Raw genomic sequence first — 11088 nt, forward strand, 5'->3', positions numbered from 1 at the left:
ATTAAAAATATGATGGTAGATAATCAATGGCGAACATTTAAAGAAATAATTCATAATTTCTCAACAAAATTACATTCGCTTGAGGATTAAAAACACCACCGGAAAAGTGGAGAAATTAATAATGGAATTCGGGTAAAAGAGGCTGATATTTTTCCCAAAAAGAGTCGTAAGCCTGAGGATTAGGAGGGTTTTGGAAATCAGCAAAGGATGACCAAGAAATTGCTAAAATGGGAGAATATAGAAAGAGGATAAACCAGCAGGAAATGTAAAAATGAATAGTAAGAGCTTCTACGAGGGAATTAGGGGTTACGGGGAGCGGGCAGGAAATTGGACATGAATTTAGATTTGAGGTTAGGATCAGATAAGCCATGATCTTATTGAATGGCGGAGCAGGCTCGAGGGGCCGATTGGACTACTCCTGCTCCTATTTCTTATGTTATTATGTTCTTAAGAATGTTTAAAGGAAGAGATTAGCGTATGTAAACATGGGTCCTTGGAGACAGAGACAGGAGAATTTATATTGGAGAATAAGGAAATGGCAGAGACGTTAAACAAGTATTTTGTATCTGTCGTCATAGTAGAAGACACAAAAATCATACCAGAACTATTGGGGAACCAAAGTTCTAATGAGAGTGAGGAACCTAAAGCAATTAAGATTAGTAATGAAAAAGTACTGGAGGAATTAATGGGACTAAAAGCTGACAAATTCATTGGCCCTGGTGGCCCACATCCAGCGTTTTAAAAGAGGTGGCTGCAGAGATAGTGGATGCATTGGTTTTATCTTCCAGAGTTCCCATGATTCTCGAAAGGTCCCCATGGATTGGAAGGTACCAAAAGTAACCCCGCTATTCAAGAAAGGAGGGAGAGAGGAAACAGGGAACTACAAGCCATTTAGCCTGACAATCGTAGGAGGGAAAATGTTAGAATCTATTACTGGGGACTTGATAACAGGACACTTAGAAAATCATAACATGATTAGGCACATGCAACACGGTTTTGTGAAAGGGAAATCGTGTTTGACAACACTGTTAGAGGTTATGAGGGTGTAGATAGCAGGGTAGATAAGGGAGAACCAGTGGATATAGAATATTTGGATTTTCAAAAGGTAATCGATAAGGTGCCACACAAAAGTTTGTTAGACAAGATTAGGGCTCATGGGATAGTGGGTAATATATTAACATGGATTGAGGATTTGTTGATGTACATAAAATAGAAAGTCGGAATAAACAGGTCATTTTCGGGTTGGCAGGTTGTAACTAGTGGGGTGCCGTGAATATCAGTGCTTGGGCCTCAGATATTTACAATCGATATAAATGACTTAGATGAGGGGACCGAGTGTAATGTATCCAAGTTTGCTGACGATACAAAATTAGGTGGGAAAGTAAGCTGTGAGGAGGACGCAAAGAGGATGCAAAGTGATACAGACAGGTTAAGTGAGTGGGCGAGAAGTTGGCAGATGAATTATAACGTGGGGAAATGTGAGGTTATTCACTTTGGTAGGAAGAATTGAAAAGCAGAATATCTTTTCAAAGGTGAGAGACTGCGAAATGTTGGTATTCAGAGGGATTTGTGTGCTCTTGCACACGGATCACAGAAAGTTAACATGCAGATGCAGCAAGCAATTAGAAAAGCAAATGGTCTGTTGCCCTTTATTGCGAGGTGGTTGGATTACAAAGATAAGGAAGCCTTGCTGTAATTATATGGGGTTTGGTCAGACCACATCTGGAGTACTGTGCACAGTTTTGATTCCTTACCTGCGGAACGATACACTTGCCTTAGAGTGGATGCAACAAAGGTTCACTCGATTGATTCCTGGGATGAGAGGGTTGTCTTGTGAGGAGAGACTGAGTAGAATGGGCCTATATTCTCTGCAGTTTTCAATAATCAGGTGATCTCATTGAAACATATAAAATTCTTAGAGGGCTTTACAGGGTAGATGCTGGGATGCTGTTTCCCCTTGCTGGAGCGTCTAGAGCTAATGGTGATAATCTCAAGATAAGGGGCCGGCCATTCAGTACAGAGATGAGGAATAATTTCTTCACTGAGAAGGTTGTGAACTGTTGGAATTCTCCACCCTCGAGGGCTGTGGATGCTGAGCCATTGAATAGATTCAAAACTGAGATAGATAGAATGCTGGACACGAAGGAACTCAAGGGATATGGGGACAGGTCGGGAAAGTGGAGTTGAGGTCGAAAATCAGCGATGACCTTATCAAATTGGCGAAGCAGGCTCGAGGGACTGGATGGCCAACTCTTGCTCCTGTCGCTGATTTTGGTCCGCTGGAAAAGCAGAACTTGCCAGCTGTTTTAAAAGTTTTCGCCTGAACAGGGACTTGAACCCTGGACCCTTAGATCACTACCTGCTCTTAAAAGTCTGATGCTCTACCGACTGAGCTATCCAGGCTCGCTGTTAGATTAACTTCCATCATACAGATTCATGGTCGGACTCTGAATTATCCCTGTCGATGTCGAATTCGGGAGAGTATCCCTTTAATACAATTTTCAGCAACGTGTTGAGGAGAATCCTTGTTTCTGTTGAACATGATGAAAGAAACATTGACAGCGAACTCGTGATTTTGCAATTCTTCTTGTTTGTACAAAATGTCTTGTCATTCGTTCGCAGCAATTAAAAACAACACTTTACCCAATGGCTCAAAAGCTAAACTTGTTCCACACGGGAGCTGGAAAAGGCCTCTCGACCTTTCAGCCGATCAACAATTGAAAGCTGAATAATTTCACCCGTCACACCGTGACACCAGGCAGCAGATTTGCCTCCCGAATTTTCCCGACACGACACTTCAAACCGATCAATACCTGCTTCACGGACAGAAGAATTGTGTTTTTGGTTCTTTCGATTTAAAGATGTCGTGCCGGCCGCTTTACCATTTCAGTTGTCGCCAATTGCCCACTCTCCCTCCTTTTAACAAATAAACTCTCACCTGCGATTGCAAGACGGTCGGCCAGAGGAGCCTCAGTGCCCACATGGGGACATCAAGAAGTCGATGCGTTATGGAACCGGTTTTACCTTGAACTCCAGTCAAAATGTTGAGAAGTTTCAACTACCTTCGACGGCGCTGGAACTCACAACCCCAGCATGAATCGAGCGTATAATTATTGTAGAAATAACGCGCGCTGACCGATTGCGCCACTGGAGCCGCGCACGGTCTGTGTCACCAGTGCTCCCATCAAACAGCTTCATCCTCGGTCTCTCAATTGTCGCTTCCTGATCTTTCCCACACAGAAGCCTCCAACCAAGAGGCGATTCGTTAAACATCCGCAGTGACCGTTAAAAGCAGTGGCATCGGAAACAAAACCCCAGACCATCAGAACTTTTAATGATATTGTTATTATTATTAACTTAAGGACAATTATTTTGATGCTACTTTGTGGATTTGGGGAAATTGGGAGCTGAAACTAAGAAACTCTCTCTGGGCTGTCGTTGATTGAAGAGATGGGAGTTATTTCATTTCAAAACCGAGGCTCGGAACTTTCTGATGGAGAAGTTTGACAGAAGATTGTGGTTAGTGGCAGTTGTCGGGGAGATCTGGAGGAGAGGGAGAAAAGTCAAAGTCACAGCTGTGACAGCTCAAGTGCTCCGCTTATCTGTAATATTTAAAAAGTAATGTACAGTACAGGGCAAACCGATTTAGTATCGGTTCTCAAAAATATTGAAGCACTTTATCAAACGCTTTTTGAAAGTCCATGTACACCACGTCAACTGCATTGACCTCATCTACCCTCTCTGTTACCTCATCAAACAACTCTATCAAGCTGGTTAAATACGATTTGCCTTTAACAAATCAGTGCTGGCATTCCCTAATCAATCCACAGTCGTCCAAGTGACTGTTAATTCTGTCCCAGATTATCATTTCCAAAACTTTCCCCATCACTGATGTTAAACTGACTGGTCTATACTTGCTGGGTTTAAATTACACCATTTTTTGAACAAGGTTGTAAACTTTGCAATTCTCCAGTCTTCTGTCACCATCCCCATATCTCAGGATGTCTGGAAGATTATTGCGAGCACCTCTGCAATTTCCCCCTTTACTTCCCTCAGCATCCTCGGCTGCATCCCATCCAGACTAGTTGACTTATCTATTTTAAGTACAGCAAGCCGTTCTAGTACCTCTTCTTTCACATTTTTAGCCCATCCAGTATCTTAACTATATCTTCCTTTATCGAGAATCTGGCAGCATCTTCTTCCTTGGTAAAGACCAATGCGAAGTACTCATTTAGTACCTCAGGCCATGCCCACTGCCTCCATGAGTTGATCTCCTTTATGGTCCCGAATCGTCCCCGCCCCTCCTCTTACTACCCGTTTACTGTTAACATGTCTGTAGAAGGCTTTTTGATTCCCTTTTATGTTTTCCGCTATTCTTGTGCTCTCTCTTTGCCCCTCTTATTTCATTTTTCACTTCCCCTCTGAACTTTATATATTCTCTCTGGTTGGCACTTGTGTTATCAACCTGACACCTGTCATGCGCCACTTTTTCCCGCTGCATCTTACTCTCTATCTCTCTTATTCTCCAAGGAGCTCTGGCTTTAGTTGCCCGACCTTTCTACCTCGTTGGAATGTACCTTGTCTGTGCCCGAATCATCTTTTTAAAAGCCGCCCACTGTCCAATTATAGTTTTGCCTGACAATCTTTAATTCCAATTTACCGGGGCCAGATCTGTTCTCATCCCACTGAAATTGACCCTCCTCCAATTGAGTATTTTTACTTTAGAGTGGACAGAGTTAATTTCCATAGCTATTCTAATCCTTATGATACTGATCGCTGCTCCCTAAATGCTCCCCCACTGACACTTGCTCCACTTTGCCCGCGTCATTCCTTTGAACCAAGTCCAGAAATGTCTCCTTCCTCAGTGGGCCAGAAACGTACTGGTCGAGAATGTTATCCTGAACACATTTCAAAAATTCTTCCCCTTCTTTGCGCCTTATTTTCTGGTTATCCCAGTCTATATTAGGATAGTTGAAATCCCCTGTTATCACTACTTTATGGCTTTTGCAGCTCTCTGTAATTTCCCTGCAAATTTGCTCCTTCATATCCGTCCCACTAGCTGGTGGCCTGTAGAATACACCAAGTAGTGTAATCGCACCTCTATTGTTCCTTAACTCGAACTCAGTACCCAGGAGAAATTCCCTGATTCCTGGGAACTTTGTATTAAGCAGAAGTTAGCAGCAAAAAGTGTTCGTGGCGGGACTGAGAAAAGCTTAAACAGCCGGCACCCTGAAAACAGAGCTCCAAGTGTCGGTTTAAATAAAGTCCTGAACTGACAGAGCGGCGGGCAGATGAGGATTGAATTAAATCCCAATTCACTGAATCTAAACAAGGTTTAAATAAGTGAATCTGTCAGGAGTGGGATTAGTGAGCTGAAACTGGATCGGTCTCGTTTTGTAAAGAAAGAATGGCAGGTGGCTCCCAAACAGGGCTCAGGCCGGGACTGGCAGCTCTCCGCTGGTAATAGCTGGATAAGCGAGCGGGGCTCATGCGCTGTTGCTGTGGTGGTCGGTGCCGATCTCACCACCTAATGGACCTCGTGGTGCAACGGTTGCACGTCTGACTCCACATCTGAAGAATGCATGTACCGATCACATCCGGGTCATCGCATTTTCGCACCGTTTCAGTGTCACTGTGTTTTATCGCGGGGCAGTCTTTTTGTGATGGTCTGTTCACTGTATGTAAAATAATATTGATCATAGAATGAACACACCACAGAAGGAGGCCATTCGACCCATCAATTCCTTACCTGCCTTTTGTAAGAACAATCCCTTTGGTCCCATTCCCCGTCCCTTTCCCCGTGGCCCTGCATTTTCCCCTTCAAGTATTTATCAAATTCCTTTTTGAAAGCCACGATTGAATCTGCTTCCACCACCTTTTCAGGCAGCGCATTCCAGATCATAACTATTCGCTGCGTAAAAAAAAAATTCCTCATGTCGCCTTTGGTTCTTTTGCCAATCACCTCAAATCTGTGTCCACTGATTCTCGTCACTTCCGACAATGGGAACAACTTCTCTTTATTAACTTTATCTGAACCCTTCATGACTTTGAACACTTCTATCAAAGCTCCTCTGAACCTTCTCTGCTCTCAGGAGAACAACCCCAGCACGGCGTAATTGCGGTCAATTAGCTGCAATTTATTTATTTGGGCATTAAACAAAACATAAAAGATTGGTAAGGCGTTGTGCGAACGGAGCTCACTGCTTTCAGACAATAAATCCAATCGCTGCGTGGGCGCTGGGTTCAAACCCGACTGCTGATCGAATTTCTAACAATGTGCATTTTGACCTGTTTGCAGAAAACCTGATTGTCGTGCGATGGAGCAGAGGATGTGAAAGAAGCTGAAAGTGGAAGTGCAGATATTAGTTTCATCACAGTGACTGGACACGTTTCCACAGGTAAGGGCCTCTGGCCTTAATATTCTTTCCAGCAGAGTCGGACAGGTGATCAGAGTGACCGGACTCCAGCGGCGCAATCGGTCAGTGCGCGGTCCTTACATGACCATACAGGGTCGCGAAATACCGAGGTTGTTAATTCGAGTCTCAGCTAGATAAAACAATCCTTTTGCTTGCAAACATTTCGACCGGAGTTGAACGGACAATTGGTTTGTTCCAAAATGCATCTACTTAATTGTGTTGCCATGTGGTTCCGCCGCGGCTCAAGGAATGTGAGAGGCGGAAGCAGGAGCAGCCTGACCGCCTCAACCACAGCACAAGATCCTCGCTCTCCCGCGCATTGCGTAACTGACTCTGTGGCGCAATGGATAGCCTGTTGGACTTCTACTTAATGGTTGTAAGAAGACATTCAAAAGTTGTGGGTTGTAAGAATCGGGAGCTGGGAAGTGAAATTTTGCAGCAAATCCGCAACAGGATCATTGATGTCCGTCAAGGACGGGAAATTGCCCCCAACACTCTTTCTTACACAAGTGGATCCAGTCACATCCGAGCAGATGAGATGTTTAGTATTACTTGTTTACAGGAGGAAGGGTGCGGTTTTGGAGACGCAAACTATCATTTTGATCCATCGACAAATTGTGGGATTCAACTGGAGCTTTGAATCTGCGCCTTCGACCGCTCAGCCAGGAAATTTTCCAACCGACACTTCAGGAGCAAGTTTTCCAGGAATAGAATTACTGCAAGCAAGAATTCTACCCCTCAAGCACCAATGCTCACACGGCAGCAGGATGAATGTGTCCAGTTCGAAACCTGTCTGAAGGAACATGCAGTCTGACAAAGCCGGAAGTCCAGCAGATTGACTTTCGGTCTGAGCAGATGAGCCTCCTCCGAGAGAGTGTTTCGCCAATCCAGCTCAGAGTGGATTTAGAATCATAAATTCGGGTGTGACTGGAGCCACTTGTGTAAGATGAAGTGTCGGGGGCAGTTTCACATCCTTGGCGGACATTAATGATCCTGTTGCGGAATTGCTGCAAAATTTCACTTCCCAGCTCCCTGAACTAAAATCTAACTCTATTGGGACTCGAACCCACAACCTTTGAATATCTCCTCGACACCATGAAGTAGAAGTCCAACACGCTGTCCAGAGCGTCACAGAGTCAATGCGCCCGAGAGCGGGGGCCCTGTGCTGTGGTTGAGGCGGTCAGGCTGCTCCTGCTTCCGCCTCTCACATTCCTGCAGCCGCGGCGGCAGTCTGCACCGATCGCCCTCCAATGGATCCTGCTCCAGCCGCTTGTTGTGGGCCTGGTGCAAGAACAGTCGCGTCTGACTCCAAATCAGAAGGATGCGTGTTCTGAACCAGGTGGAAATCACAGCATTTTCACTGTGGCTCATGGTCCTGCCGACTTATTTTAGATCGGGACAGTGTTTTATGGATGGGATGTTCAGTGTTTGTACAACAATATCAAAATTAAATTTGATACATTAATGAGCTTTGTTCTGTTATTTTCTATTTACACCGTCTCCAGTTTTATGTAGAACCAGTTAACAATGTTTAAGTGATGTGGCGTGGAGTGTTTGTGGAATCAGTGTGATTAAATTTTATACTTTCATCTGTTCCTTCTCCAACCCAGACCCTTATCATTAGATTTGTACCTTCACCCTGTTTAAAATAGGATACTCAGTGATATAAATAAATCAGTCGTAACCCCGAAACCTCAGCGGGTATGTTTGTTCCAATGCTTTGTGATGGTCTCGATTTCCATTCAAATTTTCAATCAGCAATTCCCAACGGGTGTTTTGGGTTTGACAAACTAATTTAATACTTGACTGGTTCCTGGAAATGATCCGGTGGAGATTTCCTTACACGTACAAATATATAAATAAATACATTCCATCATTCCACAAATGACAGTTGCGTAAATAAATATATCGCGATATCCAACATAGAAAAACAGCTCTTCATAGTCATAAAAAAACTTCCACATTTTATTGTATTAATCCAATTACGTTTCAATGTAGAACATATATTCAGAGCATCTCTCCAAACTTAAAGAATGGTAAAACAATTGCAGATTTTACAAACACATAACACGCGATCGTATAAGTAAGATTAAGGCCTACTTTGTGAAATTTGTATTTTAATTGTCTTTATGATGTTACGAAAAATATTTCGAGATGTCCGTCCCCGACTTAACGGAGAAACTAAGATGAAAACCAAAAAGTTTTGTCAATAACTATTTGGAGCGATTTGATCGGTTCCGCTTCTCCTTTCTATATTTGTTACATTTTGCTAATTGTTCATCTTGATCCGTTTGCTTCATTTTTCCTCAGTCATTTATGGTGAATTTTCGATCTGTTAACGTTCTTAAATGTTTGATTTATTTGTTCCCCCATTTGACTTGTGATTTGTTGACCTTCTGGTAAAAGTCTGAAACAGAAATGTGTTTATATTCAGGCGTGACTCTGAAGTGTGAGACCGAGAGGTGATGCCGGATGTGTGACCGAGAGAACAACTGCAGGAGGAAGAACTGTCCGTAACGTAACATACCCACTGTGGCATTGCTCATGGCAGATCAGATGACAATGTTTAAGATTGACTGAACGGCTATGCACGTAACAGACAGTGGATTTTACTGCTGCTTTAACTCCACAAAGTATAATCACCATAAATGACCAAAGTCTCAGATCAGTTAGAATTGAATTGCTGTTGGTGAGGGGAGTTTGTACATTGGAAGGAGTTTATACATTTACAGCTCCAGGTAAAACTGCAAACATCACTCGACTGTCGGTGACGTCACCATGAGGTGTCCACCTTTAATTGCGCTTCTGGACTTCTGAAGTGTGATTGAACCTGACCAAAAGTTTCCTATAATTAGTAATGAAGGAAGGTATCAGTGTAAATGTGAGATATAAACGTGTATGATTCACTGGGTGCCATGGGAACCAGATACACTGCTCATTCCAGTTATTTGTCCAGCAGGAAACAGAAATCATTCTCTTCAACTGTACTCGCCCGAAGGAAAAAGAAACAAACAAAACTGCTCAGTTCTTTGTTTTAGCTTCTTCTGCTGGTTTACGTTCACTCACCGAGAAAGTGACAGAGAGAGAGACTGAGAGATTGGATTGGCTGTTTCACTTTGTAATCGATTATACTTCGGACTTATTGTCAGAGACGGTTCCATCCCAATTGTCATGCACCTGACATTCTCATTAATACTAAGATGTGTTCAAAATGAGTTTCTACTAATTTTACAAAAGCTGAAGAGCGAAAACTGCTCTGAAACGAGTTTCGCTTCGTAACTTTTAATGGAGATTGGTTGCTGGTTGGAACTAAAGTAGTTTGTAAAATCAGCCCTCTGGAACAGTATCCTCGAAACGTGTTTCGGAGACATTGTATGAGAGGTCCGTCTGTACAATGAAGGAGCACTTCCGCACTGCAGTTCTGGAATCCTTTCCTTGTTGACTCCGAAACTAATACAAATATTATTTTGTGAAATGTTATTTTGTTGCTTAACTCACAAATTGGGTAAATATCACAGAGGAGGCTTTAGACAATAAAGGACCCGACGAAACAGGAACTTTGAGCAGCGAAGCCACGGAGCCAAATCAAGCTGCAAAATCACCATTTGCTCTCACTGATACCTGTCAGATACTCGCCACTGTGTGTTGGAGTTTGAGGCCGATTGGTTCGTTTCGATTTCTCTTGTCCATTTCGCTGTGTTGATCTCTGTGTCAACCTGTCGGTTGATTCTGAATGAAAAATGAAATAAAACACGTTCCTCATCATCCGATGGGCCAGTGGCGCAATGGATAACGCGTCTGACTACGGATCAGAAGATTGTAGGTTCGACTCCGACCTGGCTCGGGTTTATGCAATTTTATCTCTGACACTGGGGAACGAAGAATCAAATTTCGTGACAAGATATTGTTTATGGTGAAGCAGCAAAGAAAACATTCCATCTTGAAAGATTTAGGTTCAATTACAAAAAGAAACTGTGACCACGTTTTCCAACAAGCCGCCTTTTAGTTTGATGTCAGACACACGAACATTGCAGCACGAGGTGTGGACACCGCGCTGATGACCTTCAGGTGCACACGGGCCGTTCAGACACTTCGTGTGACACAAGAGCTTTCCAATCCCCGCCAGCTCCTGGACGCCGAGACGTTCGTTAAAAGCAGCATTCACCGACAGGACCGCTATTCCGCTCCCTTTGCCGGTCTGCGGGAAATCCGATGCTGAAAATACAAAGTAGGACGGAGAGTATCTGGAAAACAGTTAAACTTTCAGTGTTCAGACTTTGGTGAGAACCATAAACAGGCCTTTGGATACATATAAACTGGGTGTGGATTAGGAGTGCGCTGTTCTTTTATAAACTGTGGGAGTGTACATATGAGTGCGATGTTTATTTATGAACTGTGGGTGAGTATATATGAGTGTGATGTTTATGTATTAACTGTGTGTGAGTATATATGAGTGCGATGTTTATATATGAACTGTGGGTGATTATATATGAGTGCGATGTGTATATATGAACTATGAGAGTGTAGATATGAGTGCGATGTTAAAATATGAACTATGGGTGTGTATAGATGAGTGCGATGTTTATATATGAACTGTGGGTGAGCTTCTATGAGTGCAATGTGTATATATGAACTATGAGTTTGTATATATGAGTGCAATGTTTATATATGA

General features: G+C 43.1%; 2 non-coding genes across 2 annotated transcripts; one reads left to right on the plus strand and one right to left on the minus strand.

The window, feature by feature from the left end:
- Window positions 1-2317: 2317 nt before the first annotated feature.
- trnak-uuu (transfer RNA lysine (anticodon UUU)) lies at window positions 2318-2403 on the minus strand. Its single transcript is given in 2 exon segments — window positions 2318-2353; window positions 2367-2403. It is a non-coding gene; the product is annotated as a tRNA-Lys (tRNA).
- A 7784-nt stretch (window positions 2404-10187) lies between these two features.
- trnar-acg (transfer RNA arginine (anticodon ACG)) lies at window positions 10188-10260 on the plus strand. The gene has a single exon. It is a non-coding gene; the product is annotated as a tRNA-Arg (tRNA).
- Window positions 10261-11088: the final 828 nt, after the last annotated feature.

This window comes from Heptranchias perlo, unplaced genomic scaffold (genome assembly GCF_035084215.1).
Source record: "Heptranchias perlo isolate sHepPer1 unplaced genomic scaffold, sHepPer1.hap1 HAP1_SCAFFOLD_73, whole genome shotgun sequence".
NCBI classification, from domain to species: Eukaryota; Metazoa; Chordata; class Chondrichthyes; order Hexanchiformes; family Hexanchidae; genus Heptranchias; species Heptranchias perlo.